Consider the following 23,930-nt stretch of genomic DNA (forward strand, 5'->3'; position numbering starts at 1 on the left):
TTTTTAGACATAATACATGTTTGGTTTTGGAGTAACTCGTCATGTCCGTTTTGTCCTGAGCAAGACACTTCACCCTTGCTCCTGATGGGTGCTGGTTAGCGCCTTGCATGGCAGCTCCCTCCATCAGTGTGTGAATGTGTGTGTGAATGGGTAAATGTGGAAGTAGTGTCAAAGCGCTTTGAGTACCTTGAAGGTAGAAAAGCGCTATACAAGTACAACCCATTTATTTATATATAGTAAGATACTGTTATATTGAGTAAAAAAAACTAACTTGTGTCTTTACAAACCTTACACAATATATTTTTTCTAGTAAAACTCACAAAGAGACATTTTCCCAGGTATTATTAGCCATTGTGCATGTGTGGTTTAGGAGTTAACGTTAGTGAATTAATGTTAATTAATGTGCTTTGGGAATGAGGGGGCGATACTGCTGAATGTTTGGGAGAAATGCCCAAGAATAGGTTTTTAAAACGCACATTTACCGACAGAAGCGCCAGAGGTCTTTGAGAGCATCAGCTTGCGATTACAAAGAGACTTCGCTGGCAGTTTTCTTTCCTTTTTTTTTTTGACAAGAAGCTAGCTATCGGTGTGAAGCCCACAGCAACATGTTTTTGTAATTCAATGAAAGAATGGATTGTTCATTACAACTTCTACTCGCAAATAAATCTGTCATGTGTTAATTGTTTTATTTAGCTAGACAAAACAAAATGTTCATTAATGTTTATGATGTAGTTTATTTCTTATTGAAATAGTTTTCCATCAACAGGAAGCAAATCAGAACAGAACATTATTCTCATAATTCAGGCAAGTAGAAAATAATGTATGCATTATATTGCTTTGTTATTTTCCCTTATTCATCCATCATAATGTAATATTAAAATTGTGGCTGAATATTTTAGACCATTGTTTTAATACCACAAATTGTGTCTCTTCATTTTCAGGGTGCCCTTTGGAGGAGCCAGTGGACTTTGTGCAAGGGAGGTGCCGTGGGGATCAAGATGAGGCCGCTCCTGGACAGACTGAGTCAGGTGTGCTTGTTTTGCTTGTTCATACAGTATGTTTTACAGGGAGCTGGACCTACTTTTTTTTCTCACTCACAGACACATACAGTATACACATACAGGACAAGCCTCACACTTGGTAGATTCCATGCCCTTGCACGCTCTGGGTCCATGCACTTAAAACACGAGCAAATATATGCACTTGTGTTTTCACTTGACAGTTGATTGTGTATATATAATGGTTATGTTCATGTTCTTAATCTGTTCACAGAAACAGAGCATTGAGATGAGGCGTGAAACCATTATCCGCAGCCTTATACTGTACCTTGGCGAGAAGGAAGAGGAACTTTTTGAAGACTGCTTGGTATAGCATTATTTTAATCATTTAAAAATATGTTTTAATGACACAGGTTAATTTAATGTTAAAGTTAAGAGGAAAGCAGACAAAGGAACATATATTCTTGTGTTCATTCTTCCCTGATAATGAAATCACTTTGAATGATTCATGCAGTTCTATTATTTGTTTCTCAAAAACATTCTTCTTTTTTGTTATATTTTGTATGCAGGAGGACAGCCTGAGTGATGTCAGTAACCACATCCTCAAAATACTCGTCGTCCACGGTGCTGATGAGGATCCAGTTGATGTCTCCATCCTTGTGGAAGGCCATGAGATTTTGCCAGGGTGCAACAGTACTGCGAAAGCTTGCTCACTGCTCATGGGACTGATTTATGCCCTGAACTTGGCATACCCTCCCACTTTGCGCTACACTTTTGAAGTCTTCCAAAAACTCATGCTGGAGCTGGATGGATTGAAACTGTCCCCAAAAGTAAACACCTTGAAGTTGAAGTTGCTTTCCTAAATGCATGTCATGACTTTGTCATCCTAGAGGAGGAAAATGACATCATTTATGGACCCTTGTTGAGGACGTAGCATCATGCATGGACTCTTGTGAAGAAATGCCAAGAATTAGCACTGAGTTCCAGTTCATCTTGGTGTACTAGTGGGTTGCCTGTCATAAATGTTTTTCATTTTTTGTCAAATAAGGTATCTGTTAATGACAGTAAAGATTTTATTCTTCAACAAGAATGGTTAGACACCTTAAGCTGTTTATTTTTAGTTGGTATTGTTGATTTTATTTCATTAATGTTTTAATTGCATACTTAAAAGTGCACTAGTCAGAGGACTGGTTTAAATGTTGAAATTGCACTTTTTCAGTGTAGTTTGTAAGATTTTAATTGCATATTTGAGAAGTGACTATGTTACAGTTCTATGTTGGATTTGGTGTATAATGTGTAATACTGTGTATTTGTTGTTTACCAGTCATACCAACCTTTGGATATTTTCTTTAAAAAATATACTATTACTACTATTTACTTTGAATACCTTTTGCTGGAGATACATCTTTAATTTACTGTTAGTACAAATTCTAATGCAGTACAATATAATGCACTTTTACTATTAACGCAGTACTTGTACAGTACATTCTGTTTTTCCCCCCATTTAAATAGGGGTATACATAATCCATACACCACTGCTCAAAGTTTAAGAGGCGGTTTCTGTCCTGACCCTCTCCCAGAAGTTGTTGTTGAGTATTATATTTCTGCAATGAATGTAGAAACTCTGTTTCAGAGGGTTGTAAGATTGAACTAAAAAGAAACTGTTTAATTGCATTGTAATTTAGTTGTGTGATATGTGATACATATATATTAAATGCATAGAGTATTGGTTAAATTTATTTGGTAACATTTATCAAAAGAAAACTGGCAATGATTACCTAATTTTAGTGAGTAATGTAAAGTAATGCAACCAAGTAAATTAAAATGTCAAGCACAAGAAAATAATTAAAATCTACTGAATTACTTCATAACAGCAAATACTACAGATATATAAAATTTACTTAAAATTTTGAGTAAAATTATGTTCCTGCTGATGAAAAACAAGTAGACTTTACTTAATTTGTTTAAATAAATATAACTTAAAACTTGGATGTAATTAAGTAACTGTTACTTAATATCTTCACAAATGTTATGTTATATGGTAAGTAGAATTTACTTGATACTGGCAAGTGAGTGTGACTTGATATTGCAGCATTAAATTTTACTTAAATCATTTGCGTGCAAATACTTACAATAATTTTTTAAAGTAAATCTTATGAGTTATTTTTTTCAGTGTACATTCTGTTTTTCCCCACATTTAAATAGGGGTATACATAATCCATACACCACTGCTCAAAGTTTAAGAGGCTGTTTCTGTCCTGACCCTCTCCCAGAAGTTGTTGTTGAGTATTATATTTCTGCAATGAATGTAGAAACTCTGTTTCAGAGGGTTGTAAGATTGAACTAAAAAGAAACTGTTGAATTGCATTGTAATTTAGTTGTGTGATATGTGATACATATATATTAAATGCATAGAGTATTGGTTAAATTTATTTGGTAACATTTATCAAAAGAAAACTGGCAATGATTACCTAATTTTAGTGAGTAATGTAAAGTAATGCAACCAAGTAAATTAAAATGTCAAGCACAAGAAAATAATTAAAATTTACTGAATTACTTCATAACAGCAAATACTACAGATATATAAAATTTACTTAAAATTTTGAGTAAAATGATGTTCCTGCTGATGAAAAACAAGTAGACTTTACTTAATTTGTTTAAATAAATATAACTTAAAACTTGGATGTAATTAAGTAACTGTTACTTAATATCTTCACAAATGTTATGTTATATGGTAGGTAAAATTTACTTGATACTGGCAAGTGAGTGTTACTTGATATTGCAGCATTACATTTTACTTAAATCATTTGCGTGCAAATACTTACAATAATTTTTTTAAGTAAATCTTATATTTTTTTCAGTGTGATACTATCATATTGAGTAAAAAAAACTAACTTGTGTCTTTGCAAATCTTACAAAAGAACATTTTAGTAAATTTCACAAAGATACATTTCTTCATGCATTATTAGAAAATGTTCATGTGTAGTTTTGAAGTTATGTTGATATAACTTTCATATATAGTATGACAACTATACTGTTATATTGAGTAAAAAAAAACTAACTTGTGTCTTTACAAACCTTACAAAATATTGTTTCCCAGTAAAACTCACAAAGATACATTTCTACAGGCATTATTAGCCATTTTATGTGTGGTTTAGGAGTTATGTTTAAATAACTGAAATTGAGTGTGACAGTATACTGTCAAAGTGAGTAAAAAAAAACTAACTCGTGTCTTTGCAAACCTTACAGAAGAAAATGTTACTAGTAAAACTCACAAAGATACATTTCTTCATGCATTATTAGAAAATGGTCATGTGTAGTTTAGGAGTTATGTTTAAATAACAGTCATTTTGAGTGTGGTAGTATAACTGCCACACATATTGAGTTATAAAGTTAAGTGTAAAACCTAATTTTTGTATTTGCAAACCTTACAAAAACAACTGATTCTTGTAAAACTCACATGGATTCAATATTAAAGGCATTTTAGACATTTTACATGTTTTGTTTAGGAGTTGTGTTTGAATGCATTAGTATTGCTTTTTTCGTTAAGGCAAGTCCAAACGGCAGGAGGCCACGGGGAAGACAAAGGACACATTGGGAAGATTATATCAGCTGGCTGGCCTGGGAACGCCTCGGGATCCCCCGAGAAGAGCTGGACGAAGTAGCTGGGGATAGGGAAGTCTGGGCTTCTCTGCTTAGGCTGCAGCCCCTGCAACACGACCTCAGATAAGCGGAAGAAAATGGACGGATTTAGTATGACAGTTATACTATCATATTGAGTAAAAAAAACCTAACTTTTGTTTTTGTAAACATTCAAAATATATTTTTTCTAGTAAAACTCACAAAGATACATAGAGTTTAAATAACTGTTATAGTAAGTAAAACCTTTTTTTTGTATTTGAAAACCTTACAAAAACAACTGATTCTAGTAAAACTCACATGGATTCAATATTACAGGCATTTTTACACATTTTGCATGTTTGGTTTAGAAATTATGATGGAACACATTTTTATTGCTTTTTTCGCATTATCTCAGGATTTTAAGAATATTACTGTCACATTGAGTAAAAACTACTTTCTGTGTTTGCAAGGATTAAAAAAAGCATTTTTTTCGAGTAAAACTCCTAAGGATGCATTATTTCAGGCATCATTAGCCATTTAGCATTTGTAGTTTAGAAGTTATGTTTAAATAACTGTCATATTAAATGTAACAGTATACTCTCATATAGAGTAAAACCTAATTTTTGTATTTGCAAACCTTACAAAAACAAATGATTCTAGTAAAACTCACATGAATTCAATATTACAGTTATTTTTAGACATTTTGCCTGTTTGGTTTAGAAATTATGATGGAATACATTTTTATTGCTTTTTTCGCATTATCTCAGGATTTTAGGAATATTACTGTCATATTGAGTAAAAAACTACTTTTTGTGTTTGCAAGCCTTAAAAAAGCATATGTTTCGAGTAAAACTCACAATAATGCATTATTTCAGGCAATATTAGCTCATTTTATGTATAGTTTAGGAGTTATGTTTATTTACTGTCATATTGAGTGTACATTGTCATGGTGAAAAAAAACTAATTTTTTTATTTGCAAAAATTTCAAACAACCGATTCTAGTAAAACTCACATGGATTCAATATTACAGGCATTTTTACACATTTTGCATGTTTGATTTAGGAAATATGATTGAATATATTTTCATTGCTTTTTTCGCATTATCTCAGGATTTTAGGAATATTACTGTCATATTGAGTAAAAAACTACTTTTTGTGTTTGCAAGATTTGAAACAGCATATGTTTCGAGTAAAACTCCGTAGAATGCATTATTTGAGGCATCATTAGCCATTTTGCATGTGTAGTTAGGAGTTATTTTTAAATAACTGTCATATTGAGTGTGACAGTATACTGTCATAGTGAGTAAAACTTAATTTTTGTATTTGAAAACCTTATAAAAACAACTGATTCAGGTAAAACTCACATAGATTTAATATTACAGGCATTTTTAGACATTTTGCATTTTTGGTTTAGGAATTATGTTGGAATACATTTTTATTGCTTTTTTCGCATTATCTCAGGATTTTAAGAACATTACTGTCATATTGAGTAAAAAACTACTTTTTGTGTTTGCAAGCCTTAAAAAAGGATATGTTTCGAGTAAAACTCACAATAATGCATTAGTTCAGGCAATAATAGCTCATTTTTATGTGTAGTTTAGGAGTTATGTTTATTTACTGTCATATTGAGTGTACTTGTCATGTTAAAAAAAAACTAATTTTTTTATTTGCGAAAATTTCAAACACAACCGATTCTAGGAAAACTCACATGGATTCAATATTACAGGCATTTTTACAAATTTTGCATGTTTAGTTTAGAAATTATGATTGAATACATTTTTCTTGCTTTTTTCGCATTATCTCAGGATTTTAGGGATATAACTGTCATATTGAGTAAAAAACTACTTTTTGTGTTTGCAAGATTTAAAAAAGCATATGTTCAGAGTAAAACTCCGTAGAATGCATTATTTGAGGCATCATTAGCCATTTTGCATGTGTAGTTAGGATTTATGATTACAAAACTGTCATATTGATTGTGACAGTTTACTTTCATAAAGAGTAAAACCTAATTTTTGTTTTTGCAAACCTTATTAAAACAACTGATTCTAGTAAAACTCACATGGATTTAATATTACAGGCATTTTTAGACATTTTTCATTGTTGGTTTAGGAATTATGTTGGAATACATTTTTATTGCTTTTTTCGCATTATCTCAGAATTTTAAGAAAATTACTGTCATATTGAATAAAAACTACTTTTTGTATTTGCAAGCCTTAAAAAAGCATATGTTTCGAGTAAAACTCACAAGAATGCATTAGTTCAGGCAATATTAGCTCATTTTTAAGTGTAGTTTAGGAGTTATGTTTAATTTACTGTCATATTGAGTGTACATTGTCATGGTGAAAAAAACCTAATTTTTGTATTTGCAAAAATTTCAAACACAACCTAATCTAGTAAAAGTCACATGGATTCAATATTACAGGCATTTTTACACAATTTGCATGTTTGATTTAGGAAATATGATTGAATATATTTTCATTGCTTTTTTCGCATTATCTCAGTATTTTAGGAATATTACTGTCATATTGAGTAAAAAACTACTTTTTGTGTTTGCAAGATTTGCAAAAGCATATGTTTCGAGTACAACTCAGTAGAATGCATTATTTGAGGCATCATTAGACATTTTGCATGTGTAGTTTAGGAGTTATGATTAAATAAATGTCATATTGAGTGTGACAGTTTACTTTCATAAAGAGTAAAAACCTAATTTTTGCTTTTGCAAACCTTACTAAAACAACTGATTCTAGTTTAACTCACATGGATTCAATAATACAGGCATTTTTACACATTTTGCATGTTTAGTTTAGAAATTATGATTGAATACATTTTTATTGCTTTTTTCGCATTATCTCAGGATTTTAAGAACATTACTGTCATATTGAGTAAAAAAAATACTTTTTGTGTTTGCAAGCCTTAAGAAAGCATATGTTTCGAGGAAAACCGAAGGATCCATTATTTCAAACATTATTAGCCATTTTGCATGAGTAGTTTAGGAGTTATGATTAAAAAACTGTCATATTGAGTGTGACAGTTTACTTTCATAAAGAGAAAAACCTAATTTTTGTTTTTGCAAACTTTACTAAAACAACTGATTCTAGTAAAACTCACATGGATTCAATAATACAGGCATTTTTTCACATTTTGCATGTTTAGTTTAGAAATTATGATTGAATACATTTTTATTGCTTTTTTCGCATCATCTCAGTATTTTAGGAATATTACTGTCATATTGAGTAAAAAACTACTTTTTGCGTATGCAAGATTTGAAAAAGCATATGTTTCGAGTAAAACTCCGTAGAATGCATTATTTGAGGCATCATTAGACATTTTGCATGTGTAGTTTAGGAGTTATGATTAAATAAATGTCATATTGAGTGTGACAGTTTACTTTCATAAAGAGTAAAACCTAATTTTTGCTTTTGCAAACCTTACTAAAACAACTGATTCTAGTAAAACTCACATGGATTTAATATTACTGGCATTTTTAGACATTTTGCATTGTTGGTTTAGGAATTATGTTGGAATACATTTTTATTGCTTTTTTCGCATTATCTCAGAATTTTAAGAACATTACTGTCATATTGAGTAAAAACTACTTTTTGTGTTTGCAAGCCTTAAAAAAGCATATGTTTCGAGTAAAACTCACAAGAATGCATTATTTCAGGCAATATTAGCTCATTGTTAAGTGTAGTTTAGGAGTTATGTTTAATTTACTGTCATATTGAGTGTACATTGTCATGGTGAAAAAAACCTAAATTCTGTATTTGCAAAAATTTCAAACACAACATCATCTAGTAAATCTCACATGGATTTAATATTACAGGCATTTTTACACATTTTGCATGTTTGATTTAAGAAATATGATTAATTATATTTTCATTGCTTTTTTCGCATTATCTCAGGATTTTAAGAACATTACTGTCATATTGAGTAAAAATATACTTTTTGTGTTTGCAAGCCAGAAAAAAAGTACATGTTTCGAGGAAAACTCCCAAGGATCCATTATTTCAAACATTATTAGCCATTTTGCATTAGTAGTTTAGGAGTTATGATTAAAAAACTGTCATATTGATTGTGACAGTTTACTTTCATAAAGAGTAAAACCTAATTTTTGTTTTTGCAAACCTTACTAAAACAACTGATTCTATTAAAACTCACATGGATATAGTATTACAGGCTTTTTTTTAGACATTTTGCATTGTTGGTTAAGGAAATGTGTTGGAATACATTTTTATTGCTTTTTTCGCATTATCTCAGAATTTTAAGAACATTACTGTCATATTGAGTAAAAAAACTACTTTTTGTGTTTGCAAGCCTTAAAAAAGCATATGTTTCTAGTAAAACTTACAAGAATGCATTATTTCAGGCAATATTAGCTCATTTTTATGTGTAGTTTAGGAGTTATGTTTAATTTACTGTCATATTGAGTGTACCTTGTCATGTTGAAAAAAACCTAATTTTTCTAATTGCAAACCTTTCAAACACAACTGATTCTAGTAAAACATACATTGATTCAATATTACAGGCATTTTTACACATTTTGCATGTTTGGTTTAGGAATTATAATGGAATACATTTGTTTTTGCTTTTTTCGTATTATCTCAGGATTTTAAGAACATTACTGTCATATTGAGTAAAAAACTACTTTTTGTGTTTGCAAGATTTAAAAAAGCATATGTTTCGAGGAAAACTCCCCGATGCATTATTTCAGGCATCAATAGCCATTTTGCTTGTGTGGAATAGGAGTTTTTAAATAACTGTCATATTGCGTGTGGCAGTTATACTGTCATTATGAGTAAAACCTAATTTTTGTATTTTTAAACCTTATAAACCTCCTGATTCTAGTAAAATTCACAAATATACAATATTACAGGCATTTTTAGACATAATGCAGGTTTGGTTTTGGAGTTAGGTTTATAACTTTTCATATGACAGTTATACTGTCATATTAAGTAAAAAAAAAAAAAAAGACTTGTGTCTTTGCAAACCTTACAAAATATTTTTTTCCAGTAAAACTAGAACTTGGTTCGATCCCCACCTTCTACCAACCTCGTCACGTCCGTTGTGTCCTTGAGGGACACAACGGACGCTCCTGATGGGTTGTGGTTAGGGCCTTGCATGCCAGCTTCCGCCATCAGTGTGTGAATGTGTGTGTGAATGGATGAATGTAAAAATAGTGTCAAAGCACTTTGTGTACCTTGAAGGTAGAAAAGCGCTATACAAGTATAGCCCATTTACCATAGTGAGTAAAACCAAATGTTTGTATTTACAAACCTTACAAAAACAACCCATTCTAGTAAAAGTCACACAGATACAATATTTTAGGCATTTTTAGACATAATGCATGTTTGGTTTTGGAGTTATGTTTATATAACCTCCTTTCTGAGCCGCCACCTTATCGTGGTAGAGGAGTTTGCGTGTCCCACTGATCCTAGGAGCTACGCTGTCTGTGGGCTTCTATGCCCCCTCGTAGGCTCTCCCAAGACAAATAGGTCCTAGGTGAGGGATCAGACAAAGAGCAGCTCAAAGACCTTTATGAAAAGTACAAATCGAGGTCCTAGATTTTTCCTCGCCCGGACCCGGGTCACCGTGGCTCCCCTGTGGAGCCAGGCCCAGAGGTGGGGCACGATGGCGAGCGCCTGTTGACTGGCTCAGCTCAATGAAGCAACGTGATTCCCTCCTCCAATGGGCTCACCACTCATGGGCTGGGTTATAGAGGTCGGGTGCAGTGTGAGCTGAGCGGCAGCCGAAGGCAGGGCACTTGGCGGTCCGATCATCGGCTACATAAGCTAGCTCTTCTGACGTGAAATGTCACCTCGCTGGGAGGGAAGGAGCCTGAGCTGGTGTGCGAGGTGGAGAAGTTCCGGCTAGATATAGTTGGACTCACTTCGACGCACAGGAACCTGTTCTCTCGAGAGGGGCTGGACTCTCTTCCACTATGGCGTTGCAAGCAATGAGAGGCTGGGGTGGCAATTCTTGTTGTCCCCCCGGCTCAAAGACAAGAGTATGGGGTATCGGACTGTCTGATTGTGGCGGGTCGCTCCCTGTATGATCAGTGTAGGGCAGCCTTGGTCCTCCAAGGCTGCCCTTTGTCACCGATTCTGTTGTTAACTTTTATGGACAGAATTGCAGTCATGGCGTTGAGGGGATCCGGTTTGGTGGTTGCAGGATTAGGTCTCTGCTTTTTGCAGTTGATGTGGTCCTGATGGCTTCAACTGGCCAGGATCTCCAGCTCTCATTGGATGGCCGAGTATGAAGCGACTGGGATGAGAATCAGCACCTCCAAGTCCGAGTCCATGGTTCTCGCCCGGTAAAGGGTGGGGTGCCATTTCCAGGTTGAGGAGGCGATGGCACATACTAGATGGCCCCAAGTGGAGGAGTTCAAGTACCTAGGAGTCTTGTTCACGAGTGAGGGAAGAGTGGATCATGAGATCCACAGGCGGATCGGTGCGGCGTCTTCAGTAATGAGGACGCTATATCGATCCATTGTGGTGAAGAAGGAGCTGAGCCAGAACTAAAAGCTCTAAATTTACCGGTCGATCTACATTCCCATCCTGCACCCATGGTCATGGTTATGACCGAAAAGACAAGATCCCGGGTACAAGCGGCCAAATTGAGTTTCCTCCGCCGGGTGGCGGGTCTCTCCCTTAGAGATAGGATAAGAAGCTCTGTCATCCGGGAGGAACTCAGAGTAAAGCGCTGCTCCTCCACATTGAGAGGAGCCAGATGAGGTGGTTCGGGCATCTGCTCAGGATGCCACCCGGACGCCTCCCGAGGGAGGTGTTTCGGGCAAGTCCGACCGGCAGGAGGCCACGGGGAAGACCCAGGACACATTGGGAAGATTATGTCTCCCGGCTGGCCTGGGAACGCCACAGGATCCCCCGAGAAGAGCTGGAAGAAGTGGCTGGGGAGAGGGAAGTCTGGGCTTCTCTGTTTAGGCTGCTGCCCCCAAAACCCGACCTCGGTTAAGCGGAAGAAAATGGATGGATTTAGTAACGACAACAAACAATGCCCATCCATCAATTTTCTACCGCTTATTCCCTTTTGGGGTGGCAGGGAGCGCTGGAGCCTATCTCAGCTACAATCGGGCGGAAGGCGGGGTACTCCCCGGACAAGTCGCAAAAAATGATTCTAGTAAAACTCACATGGATACAATTTTACAGGTATTTTTAGACATAATGCATGTTTGGTTTTGGAATTATGTTTATATAACTTTCATTTTGTATTATGACAGTTATACTGTCATCTTGAGTAAAACTAACTTGTGTCTTTACAAACATTACAAACTATGTTTTTCCAGTAAAACTCACAAAAATAATTTTTTCCAGGCATTATTAGACATTTTTCATGTGTGGTTTAGGAAATATGTTTAAATAACTGTCATATTGAATGTGGCAGTTATACTGTTATTATGTGTAAAACCAAATTTTTGTATTTGCAAACCTTACAAAAACAACTGATTCTAGTAAAACTCACATAGATTCAATATTACAGGCATTTTTAGACATTTCACATGTTTGAATATAATTTTTATTGCTTTTTTTCGTTAGGGCAAGTCCGATCGGCAGGAGGCCACGGGGAAGACCCAGGACACATTGGGAAGACTATGTCTCAGGCTGGCCTGGGAACGCCTCGGGATCCCCCGAGAAGAGCTGGACAAAGTGGCTGGGGAGAGGGAAGTCTGGGCTTCTCTGCTTAGGCTGCTGCCCCCGCAACCCGACCTCGGATAAGCGGAAGAAAATGGTTGGATTTAGTATGACAGTTATACTGTCATATTGAGTAAAAAACTATTTTTCATAGATTCAATATTACAGGCATCTTTAGATGGATTGCATGTTTTGTTTTGGAGATATGTTTATACAACTTTCATATTTAGTATGACAGTTATACTGTCATATTGAGTAAAAAAAAAAAAAAACTTGTGTCTGCAAACCTTACAAAAGATTATTATTCTAGTAAAACTAACAAAGATACACTTTTCCAAGCATTATTAGCATTTTTTTGTTTTGGAGTTATAATGCTTGCGTTGAGAGGCGACGGGCTCGGGTGGCAATTCTTGTTGCCCCCCGGCTCAAAGCCTGCACGTTGGAGTTCAACCCAGTGGACCAGTGGGTAGCTTTCTTCCGCCTTCGGGTGGGGGGACGGGTCCTGACTGTTGTTTGGCCTTATGCGCCAAACGGCAGCTCAGAGTACCCACACTTTTTTGGATTCACTCGAGGGAGTACTGGAAAGTGCTCCACCGGGTGATTCCCTCATTCTACTGGGGGCCTTCAACGCTCATCTTGAAGTAGTCTTGTGATTTTTTCCCCCACACATACATATATATATATATATATATATATATATATATATATATATATATATATATATATGTATATATATATATATATATATATATATATATATATATATATATATATATATATATATAGCTAGAATTCACTGAAAGTCAAGTTTTTTTTATATATGTGTGTATATATAAATATATATATATATATATATATATATATATATATATATATATATTATATATATATATATATATATATATATATATATATATATATATATATATATATATATATATATATATATATATATATTATATTTATATATATATATATATATATATATATATATATATATATATATATATATATATATATATATATATATATATATATATATATATATATATATATATATATGTATGTGTGGGGGAAAAAATCACAAGACTACATCAAGATGAGCGTTGAAGGCCCCCAGTAGAATGAGGGAATCACCCGGTGGAGCACTTTCCAGTACTCCCTCGAGTGAATCCAAAAAAGGGTGGGTACTCTGAGCTGCCGTTTGGCGCGTAAGGCCAAACTCTCTCTGGGGGGAGGGGGGCTACTAGGATGACAGGGGATGCAAATCAATAAGAGTGCAATATTTTTTCAAAACATGGTCACTACTGCCTAGTTTCTCTTGTTATATTCTTATTTTACTGTTATATTTTTATTCTCATTGTTGCTTTTTATTTTTATTCTATTGTAATATGTTTCTATTTTGTTTCAATTTATACCCCCATTATTTACTTTTCACTTTTTACAATTTTGTACACTACTGCTGGAATTTAAATTTTCCTGAGGGAACTCTCCTGAAGGAATCAATAAAGTACTATCTATCTATCTATCTATCTATCTATCTATCTATTTATGTCTCCTGGCTGGCCTGTAAATGCCTCAGGATCCCCCGAGAAGAGCTGGACAAAGTGGCTGGGGAGAGGAAAGTCTGGGCTTCTCTGCTTAGGCTGCTGCCCCCGCAACCTGACCTCGGATAAGCAGGAAGAAAATGGATGGATTTAGTATGACAGTTATACTGTCATATTAAGTAAAAAACTAACTTGTGTCTTTGCAAACATTAGAAAAATATATTTTTCTAGTAAAACTCACAAAGATACATAACTCAAGGCATTATTAGCCATTTTGCATGTGTGGTCTAGGACTTATGTTTAAATAATCATCAGATTGAGTGTGACAGTATACTGTCATAGTGAGTAAAACCCATATTTTGTAATTGCAAACCTTATGAAAACAAATGATTCTACTAAAACTCACATGGATACAATATTACAGGAATTTTTAGACATAATGCATGTTTGGTTTTGGAGTAATGTTTATATAACTTTCATATTTTGTATGACAGTAATACTGTCATATTGAATAAAAAAAACTAACTTGTATCTGTACAAACCTTAAAAAATATTTTTTTTCCAGTAAAACTCACAAAGAGACATTTCTCCAGGCATTATTAGCCATTGTGCACATGTGGTTTAGGAGTTATGTTTAAATAAATGTCAAATTGAATGTGGCAGTTATACTGTTATTATGAGTAAAACCTAATTTTTGTAAATGTTAACCTTACCACAATACCTGATTCTGGTAAAACTCACATAGATTCAATATTACAGGCATTTTTAGACATTTTACATGTTTGGTTTAGAGTTGTGTTTGAATACATTTATATTGCTTTTTTCATTAGGGCAAGTCCGACGGGCAGGAGGCCGCGGGGAAGACCCAGGACACATTGGGAAGACTATGTCTCCCGGCTGGGCTGTCGAACGCCTCGGGATCCCCCGAGAAGAGCCGGATGAAGTGGTTGGGGATAGGGAAGTCCGGGCTTCTCTGCTTAGGCTGCTGCCCCTGCAACCGGACCTCGGATAAGCGGAAGAAAATGGATGGATTTAGTATGACAGTTATACTGTCATATTAAGTAAAAAAACCTAACTTACAAAATATATTTTTTCTAGTAAAACTCACAAAGATACATATCTACAGGCATTATTAGCCATTTTGCATGTGTGGTTTAGGAGTTATGTTTAAATAACTGTCATATTGAATGTGGCAGTAATACTGTCATCATGACCTAATTTTTGTAATTGTAAACCTTACCAAAATACCTGATTCTGGTAAAACTCACAAAGATTCAATATTACAGGCATTTTTAGACGGATTACATGTTTGGTTTTGGGGTTACGTTTATACAACTTTCATATTTAGTATAACAGTTATACTATCATATTGAGTACAAAAAACAAACTTGTGTCTTTGCAAACCATACAAAAGATCATTGTTTTAGTTAATCTAACAAAGATACATTTCTCCAAGCATTATTAGTCATTTTGCAGTTGTTGTTTAGGAGTTATGTTTAAATAACTGTCATAGTGAGTAAAACCTAATTTTTGTATTTGCAAAAACCTTACAAAAACAACTGATTCTAGTAAAACTCACATGAATGCAATATTGCAGGAATTTTTAGACATGATGCATGTTTGATTTTGGAGTTGTGTTTATATATCTTTCATATTTAGTATTACAGTAATATTGAGTAATAAAAACTAACTTGTGTCTTTACAAACCTTACAAAATATTTGTTTTCCTGCAAAACTCACAAAGAGACATTTCTCCAGGCATTATTAGCCATTTGGCATGTGTGGTTTAGGAGTTATGTTTATATAACTGCCAGATTGAGTGTGACAGTATACTGTGAGTAAAACCCATATTTTGTATTTGCAAACCTTACAAAAACAACTGATTCTAGTAAAACTCACATGGATACAAAATGACAGGCATTTTTAGAGATAATGCATGTTTGGTTTTGGAGTTATGTTTATATAACTTTCATATTTAGTATGACAGTAACACTGTCATATTGAGTAAAAAAAACTAACTTGTGTCAGTACAAACATTACGAAATATTTGTTTTCCAGTAAAACTCACAAAGAGACATTTCCCCAGGCATTAATAGCCATTGTGCATGTGTGGTTTAGGAGTTATGTTTAAATAGATGTCAAATTGAATGTGGCAGTTATACTGTCATTATGAGTGAAACCTAATTTTTGTAATTGTAAGCGGAAGAAAATGGATGGATTTAGTATGACAGTTATACTGTCATATTAAGTAAAAAAAAAACTAACTTACAAAATATATTTTTTCTAGTAAAACTCACAAAGATATATATCTACAGGCATTATTAGCCATTTTGCATGTGTGGTTTAGGAGTTATGTTTAAATAACTGTCATATTGAATGTGGCAGTAATACTGTCATGACCTAATTTTTGTAATTGTATACCTTACCAAAATACCTGATTCTGGTAAAACTCACAAAGATTCAATATTACAGGCATTTTTAGACGGATTACATGTTTGGTTTTGGGGTTACGTTTATACAACTTTCATATTTAGTATGACAGTTATACTGTATATTACCATTGAGTAAAAAAAAACCTAACTTGTGTGCAAACCTTACAAAAGATCATTATTCTAGTAAAGACTTAGACTTAGACTTTCTTTTTATTGTCATTCAAATTTGAACTTTACAGCACAGATAAGAACGAAATGTCGTAGTGCAGGATAAAAAAGCAATAAGGTGCATATTTCGATAAATAAATATATATATAAATATATAAATACTATATATATATATATATATATATATATATATATATACACATATATATAATAAATAAATATAAATATATATAAATAGATAAATAGATTACTGTGCAGATAAATATATTGCACTTTTTCCACATGCGCCCACGTTTATGGGTGTATGTTATATTGTTTATTTCATTCCAGCGAGTTAATTCATTTTGAGGGGAGTTGAGATAATTTAATTATGATGCGTTCAAGAGTCTTACAGCCTGAGGGAAGAAGCTGCTACAGAAGCTGGAGGTTCTGCTTCGGAGGCTGCGGAACCTCTTTCTAGAGTCCAGCAGTGAAAACTGTCCTTGGTGGGGGTGGGAGGAGTCTTTGCAAATTTTCTGAGCCCTGGTCAGGCAGCACTTTTTGCGATCTCCTGGATAGGAGGAAGAGGAGTCCTGATGATCTTTTCCCCCGTCCTCACCACTCTCTGGAGATACTTCCAGTCTGAGGCACTGCAGGCTCCAGTCCAGACAGAGATGCTGTTGGTCAGCAGGCTTGCTATAACAACGATACATCTCTCCAAGCATTATTAGCTATTTTGCATTTGTTGTTTAGGAGTTATGTTTAAATAACTGGCATAGTGAGTAAAACCTAATTTTTGTATTTGCAAACCTTACAAAAACAACTGATTCTAGTAATACTCACATGGATACAATATTACAGGCATTTTTAGACATAATGCATGTTTGGTTTTAGAGTTATGTTTGGCGCAGTGGAAGAATGGCCGTGCGCGACCCGAGGGTCCCTGGTTCAATCCCCACCTAGTACCAACCTCGTCATGTCCGTTGTGTCCTGAGAAAGACACTTCACCCTTGCTCCTGATGGGTGCTGGTTAGCGCCTTGCATGGCAGCTCCCTCCATCAGTGTGTGAAGGGGTAAATGTGGAAGTAGTGTCAAGGCGCTTTGAGTACCTTGAAGGTAGAAAAGCGCTATACAAGTACAATCCATTTATTTATATATATATATAGTATGACAGCTATACTGTTATATTGAGTAAAAAAAACTAACTTGTGTCTTTACAAACCTTACACAATATATTTTTTCTAGTAAAACTCAGAGACATTTCCCCAGGTATTATTAGCCATTGTGCATGTGTGGTTTAGGAGTTATGTTTAAATAAATGTCAAATTGAATGTGGCAGGTATACTGTCATGAGTAAAACCTAATTTTTGTAATTGTAAACCTTACCAAAATACCTGATTCTGGTAAAACTCACATAGATTGAATATTACATGCATTTTTAGACGGATTGCTTGTTTGGTTTTGGAGTTATGTTTTTACAACTTTCATATTTAGTATGACAGTTATACTGTCATATTGAGTAACAAAAACAACTAACTTGCGTCTTTGCAAACCTTACAAAAGATCATTATTCTGGTAAAGACTTAGACTTTCTTTTTATTGTCATTCAAATTTGAACTTTACAGCATAGATAACACAATTTTGTTACATAAGCTCATGGTAGTGCAGGATAAAAAAGCAATAAGGTGCATATATAAATAAATAAATATATAAATATACATATAAAATAAATAAATATACTTAAATATATATAAATAAATAAAAAGATTACTGTGTAGATAAATATATTGCACCTTTTCCACATGCGCCCACGTTTATGGGTGTATGTTATATTGTTTTTTGTTTATTCCAGCGAGTTAATCCATTTTGAGGGGAGTTGAGGGGATAATTTAATTATAATGCGTTCAAGAGTCTTACGGCATGAGGGAAGAAGCTGGAGATTCTGCTTCGGAGGCTGCGGAACCTCTTTCTAGAGTCCAGCAGTGAAAACAGTCCTTGGTGGGGGTGGGAGGAGTCTTTGCAAATTTTCTGAGCCCTGGTCAGGCAGCGCTTTTTGCGATCTCCTGGATAAGAGGAAGAGGATTCCTGAAGATCTTTTCCGCCGTCCTCACCACTCTCTGGAGAGACTTCCAGTCTGAGGCACTGCAGGCTCCAGTCCAGACAGAGATGCTGTTGGTCAGCATGCAGGCTCTCTATAACAAAGATACAGTTCTCCAAGCATTATTAGCTATTTGCATTTGTTGTTTAGGATTTATGTTTAAATAACTGTCATAGTGAGTAAAACCTAAATTTTGTATTTGCAAACCTTACAAAAACAATTGATTCTAGTAAAACTCAGATACAATATCACAGGCATTTTTAGACATAATGCATGTTTGGTTTTGGAGTTGTGTTTATATAACTTTCATATTTAGTATTACAGTAATACTGTCATATTGAGTAAGATACATTTCTTCATGCATTATTAAAACATGTTCATGTGTAGTTTAGGAGTTATGTTTTAATAACTGTCAAATTGAGTGTGGCAGTTATACGTCATTAAGTGTTAAACCTAATTTTTGTATTTGCAAACCTTACAAAAACAACTGATTCTAGTAAAACTCACATAGATTCAATATTGCAGGCATTTTAGACATTTCACATGTTTGGTTTAGGAGTTGTGTTTGAATACATTTTAATTGCTTTTTTCGTTAGGGCAAGTCCGACCGGCAGGAGGCCACGGGGAAGCCCCAGGACACATTGGGAAGACTATGTCAGCCGGCTGGCCTGGGAACACTTTGGGATCCCCCGAGAAGAGCTGGACGAAGTGGCTGGGGAGACGGAAGTCTGGGCTTCTCTGCTTAGGCTGCTGCCCCCACAACCCGACCTCGGATAAGCGGAAGAAAATGGATACATTTAGTATGACAGTTATACTATTATATTGAGTAATAAAAACCAACTTGTGTCTTTAAAAAACCTTACAAATTATATGTTTTCTAGTAAAACTCACAAAGATACATCTCCAGGCATTATAAGCCATTTTGCATGTGGTTTAGGGGTTATGTTTAAATAACTGCCATATTGAAAGTGGCAGTTATACTGTCATTATGAGTAAAACCTAATTTTTGTAATTGTAAACCTTACCAAAATACCTGATTCTGGTAAAACTCACATAGATTCAATATTACAGGCATTTTTAGACGGATTGCATGTGTAGTTTTGAAATTATGTTTATACAACTTTCTCAGTTGTGATACAGTGATACTACATATGGAGTAAAAAAAACTAACTTGTGTCTTTGCAAACCTTACAAAAGAACATTTTAGTAAAAGATACATCTCCAGGCATTAGCCATTTTGCATTTGTTGTTTAGGAGTTATGTTTAAATAACTGGCATAGTGAGTAAAACCTAATTTTTGTATTTGCAAACCTTACAAAAACAACTGATTCTAGTAATACTCACATGGATACAATATTACAGGCATTTTTAGACATAATGCATGTTTGGTTTTAGAGTTATGTTTATATAACTTTCATATTTAGTATGACAGTAAAACTGTCATATTGAGTAAAAAAAACTAGCTTGTGTCTTTGCAATTCTTACAAAAGTTCATTATTCTAGTAAAACTCACAAAGATACATTCCTCCAGGCATTATTAGCCACTTTGCATGTGTGGTTTAGGAGATATGTTTTAAACAACTGTCATATTTAGGTGGCAGTTATATGTCAATGCGTAAAACCTAATTTTTGTTTTTGCAAATCTTTCAAAAACAACTGATTACAGTAATTGTCACATAGTTTTAATATTACAGGTATTTTTAGACATTTTGCATTGTTGGTTTAGGAATTATGTTGCAATACATTTTTATTGCTTTTTTTGCATTATCTCAGGATTGTAAAAATATTAGTCATATTGAGTAAAAAACTACTGATTGGGTGTGGCAGTTATATTGTCATTATGTGTAAAACCTAATTGTTGTATTTGCAAACCTTACAAAAACAACTGATTGTCGTAAAACTCACATGGATAAAATATTACAGGCATTTTTAGACATAATACATCTTTGGTTTATGAATCGTGTTCGATTGCTCCTGCTCACAGAACCACACAGCCAGCGCACAACACACGAGCCACAAGCCCACAGCCCAAGGCAGTTAAATACCCCTGCAAATCCACAAGGCACGACACTTACTTTGGAGTCAGAGTTTCCTCTGCCCCTGCGTATTGTGGGATTCTGGGGGTTCTTTTCGGTAGCCTGCGGGTCTGCTGGGTAGTCTTGGGGATTCCTTCTCAACCTGCGCGCGTTCACCCGGTCCTCCTTGTCAAGCCTGACGATCCTCCTGGTCGCTCCTTTTTAAATGTGTGCAGCCCTAATGCTCCACAGGTGCGTCTGATTTCAGGTGCCGTTCGATTGGGCACTTTGGTTGTCAGGGGCAACAAGCTAAAAGGGGCAACGTCTTAAAATGCCAGCAAAGTCCACAAGGAATAAACTTATGCAATTAAAAATACAGTCAAAGTCCTCAAAGTGTAAAAACATGCAATCAAATTGTAAAATGTAAAAACATGCAATTAAAATCTAAAACAATAAAAACACTCAGACATGCATGACAATGAAACAAAAAAAATAAAATCCCCTACTTGTGTCCCATCACATCCCCCCCATACATTATCGTTGTCAGTCCCTGCAACGGGGGGAACTCTCGTCTGCATAGCGGGCAGGCAACTGTCGGTCAAAGCCTTTTTTAGCTCTTCAAAGGACGTCTGACACTCTGGTGTCCACACTATTTTGTGGGCCTGTGCCTTCTTGTCGGTGGGACGGCCAGTGAGGCCGTCCCACCGACATTTATAGGGGACGGGCTATTTTAGCAAACCCAGCCACAAAACGTTGGTAATAGCCTGCCAATCCAAGAAACGCTCTCACTTCCTTGACAGTGGTCGGAGCGGCCCAGTCCTGTACTGCCTTAATTTTACCTGGGTCCGGTCTCACTCCATCCCGATCCACCACGTGTCCCAAGAATTTCACCTCACGCTGAAAGAGCTTGCACTTAGGGGGCTTGAGTTTAAGTCCATGTCGCTGCAACCGTTCAAACACCTGGTCCAGGTGCTGTAGATGGGCAGTGAAATCAACAGAAAAAATTATTATGTCATCAAGATAAACCAACAATGATTCCGCTATTTGACCATTCAAACAATGATGTTGGAAAGTGGCAGGTGCATTGCATAGACCAAATGGCATGCGTTCAAACTCGAACAGTCCGAGGGGAGTTGTAAATGCAGTCTTTTCACGATCGTCCGGGTGCACCTCCACTTGCCAATACCCACTAGCGAGGTCTAAGGTCGAAAACCATTCAGATTTGCTCAGACCAGTTAGGGTCTCTTCGATTCAGGGGAACGGAAAGGCGTCTTTACGTGTAACTGAGTTTAACCTCCGGTAGTCTACACAAAAGCGCCAACTCCCATCCTTTTTGCGGACTAACACTATAGGCGCTGCCCAGGGACTGCAGCTTTCCTTTATCACTCTCTGTTCAAGCATACCTGAAAGCATGCAGTGTCTTCACTTCCTTATGCAACAGAGGCGGGATGGGTCGGTATCTCTCCCTGGTAGGGGCGGAATCTCCAGTCAGTATCCTGTGTTGCACAACACTGGTCCTTCCAAAGTCCTCATGTTGTGCAAACACCTTCTCCCACTTCGCCAGCAGGGCGCGTAGCTGCACTTGTTGCTGCTCAGACAGATCCGGCTTATCACTCAAATCCCTAACATCTGGGGACAGTTCTGGATTGGTTTGGGCTGTGGCATCAATGAGTGACACTTCTACCACACCCTCCTCTACTAGAGATAAACACAGATCCTCAGCTGCATGCACATCACTATCATCAACACGGAACAGCTGCCCTAGCTTCTCAAATTGTTTTAAGGAAATACTGTAGGAATGGGGGTTATAAGCACGGAGGGGCAGCCTACCTCTGTTCACCACGACCAGTGATTTTGCCACGCCAACTGCACCGGCAGTTGGCGTGGCAGGGCACAGTAGTTAGCCCCGCACCAACATCTCCTTTGGGGGATATGTAATACTAGTCTTCGAGGCCATTCTCACGTGGCCTAGCAAGCCATCTTCAGCAGCAACAGCTTCTATACGGGAACATGTAGCAAAAGCTTCCCTCCACACCTTTTGCTTTTGAAGATGCCGAAGAGTAGAGGTTTTAGGACATTTAAAAACGGCATCCCAACAACCCACGATTAGATTCATACCTATTATGAAGGGGTGTGTACAGTTTTGATCCGCAACAATTACTACTCCTCTTTCGGGAACTTTAACACCCTCTACCTCAAAATCAAGAACCGCATAGCCGATATAGGGGATTTCCAGGCCATTGCTGCTCTTAGACGAAAAAGGGTAGGGGTCCTTTCGAGCTTCGCTTCGGTAAAGTGAGCATTAAATAGGCTTTCGGACATTAGCGTCACTTGGGACCCGGTGTCTAAAAGTCCTGGCAGAATAGTGCCTCCAGCATCTACTTGTATTGTGGGGCATTGACCTACAAATGTTTCTGGAGCCCTGGATGATGTTGGCGTGGTGGCCAGCCCTGCAACTCGGATCTCAGCAGCAGGGACATTTAGTTTAAATTCGGTGCATATGTAGTTGCAGTGCTGAATTTTTAGACATAATGCATGTTTGGTTTTGGAGTTATGTTTATATAACTTGCGTTTATAGTATGACAGTTATACTGTTATATTGAGTAAAAAAAACTAACTTGTGTCTTTGCAAACCTTACAAAAGAAAATGTTACTAGTAAAACTCACAAAGATACATTTCTTCATGCATTATTAGAAAATGTTCATGTGTAGTTTTGAATTTATGTTTATATAACTTTCATATATAGTATGACAGTTATACTGTTATATTGAGTAAAAAAAAACTAACTTGTGTCTTTACAAACCTTACAAAATATTGTTTCACAGTAAAACTCACAAAGATACATTTCTACAGACATTATTAGCCATTTTGTATGTGTGGTTTAGGAGTTATGTTTGAATAACTGAAATTGAGTGTGACAGCATACTGTCAAAGTGAGTAAAAAAAAACTAACTCGTGTCTTTGCAAACCTTACAAAAGAAAATGTTACTAGTAAAACTCACAAAGATACATTTCTTCATGCATTATTAGAAAATGGTCATGTGTAGTTTAGGAGTTATGTTTAAATAACTGTCATTTTGAGTGTGGTAGTATAACTGCCACACATATTGAGTTATAAAGTTAAGTATAAAACCTAATTTTTGTATTTGCAAACCTTACAAAAACAACTGATTCTTGTAAAACTCACACAGATTCAATATTAAAGGCATTTTAGACATTTTACATGTTTTGTTTAGGATTTGTGTTTGAATACATTAGTATTGCTTTTTTCGTTAAGGCAAGTCCAAACGGCAGGAGGCCACGGGGAAGACACAGGACACATTGGGAAGATTATATCAGCTGGCTGGCCTGGGAACGCCTCGGGATCCCCCGAGAAGAGCTGGACGAAGTAGCTGGGGATAGGGAAGTCTGTGCTTCTCTGCTTGG

General features: G+C 35.7%; 1 long non-coding RNA gene across 1 annotated transcript; it reads right to left on the reverse strand.

Moving 5' to 3' along the window:
• Positions 1 to 19,047: 19,047 nt before the first annotated feature.
• On the reverse strand, positions 19,048 to 20,693 carry LOC140679936 (uncharacterized). Its single transcript, XR_012051210.1, has 2 exons — positions 20,564 to 20,693; positions 19,048 to 19,256 (listed from the first exon to the last, which is right to left on the reverse strand). It is a non-coding gene; the product is annotated as an uncharacterized lncRNA (long non-coding RNA).
• Positions 20,694 to 23,930: the final 3,237 nt, after the last annotated feature.

This window comes from Nerophis lumbriciformis, linkage group LG27, assembly GCF_033978685.3.
Source record: "Nerophis lumbriciformis linkage group LG27, RoL_Nlum_v2.1, whole genome shotgun sequence".
Taxonomy (NCBI): Eukaryota; Metazoa; Chordata; class Actinopteri; order Syngnathiformes; family Syngnathidae; genus Nerophis; species Nerophis lumbriciformis.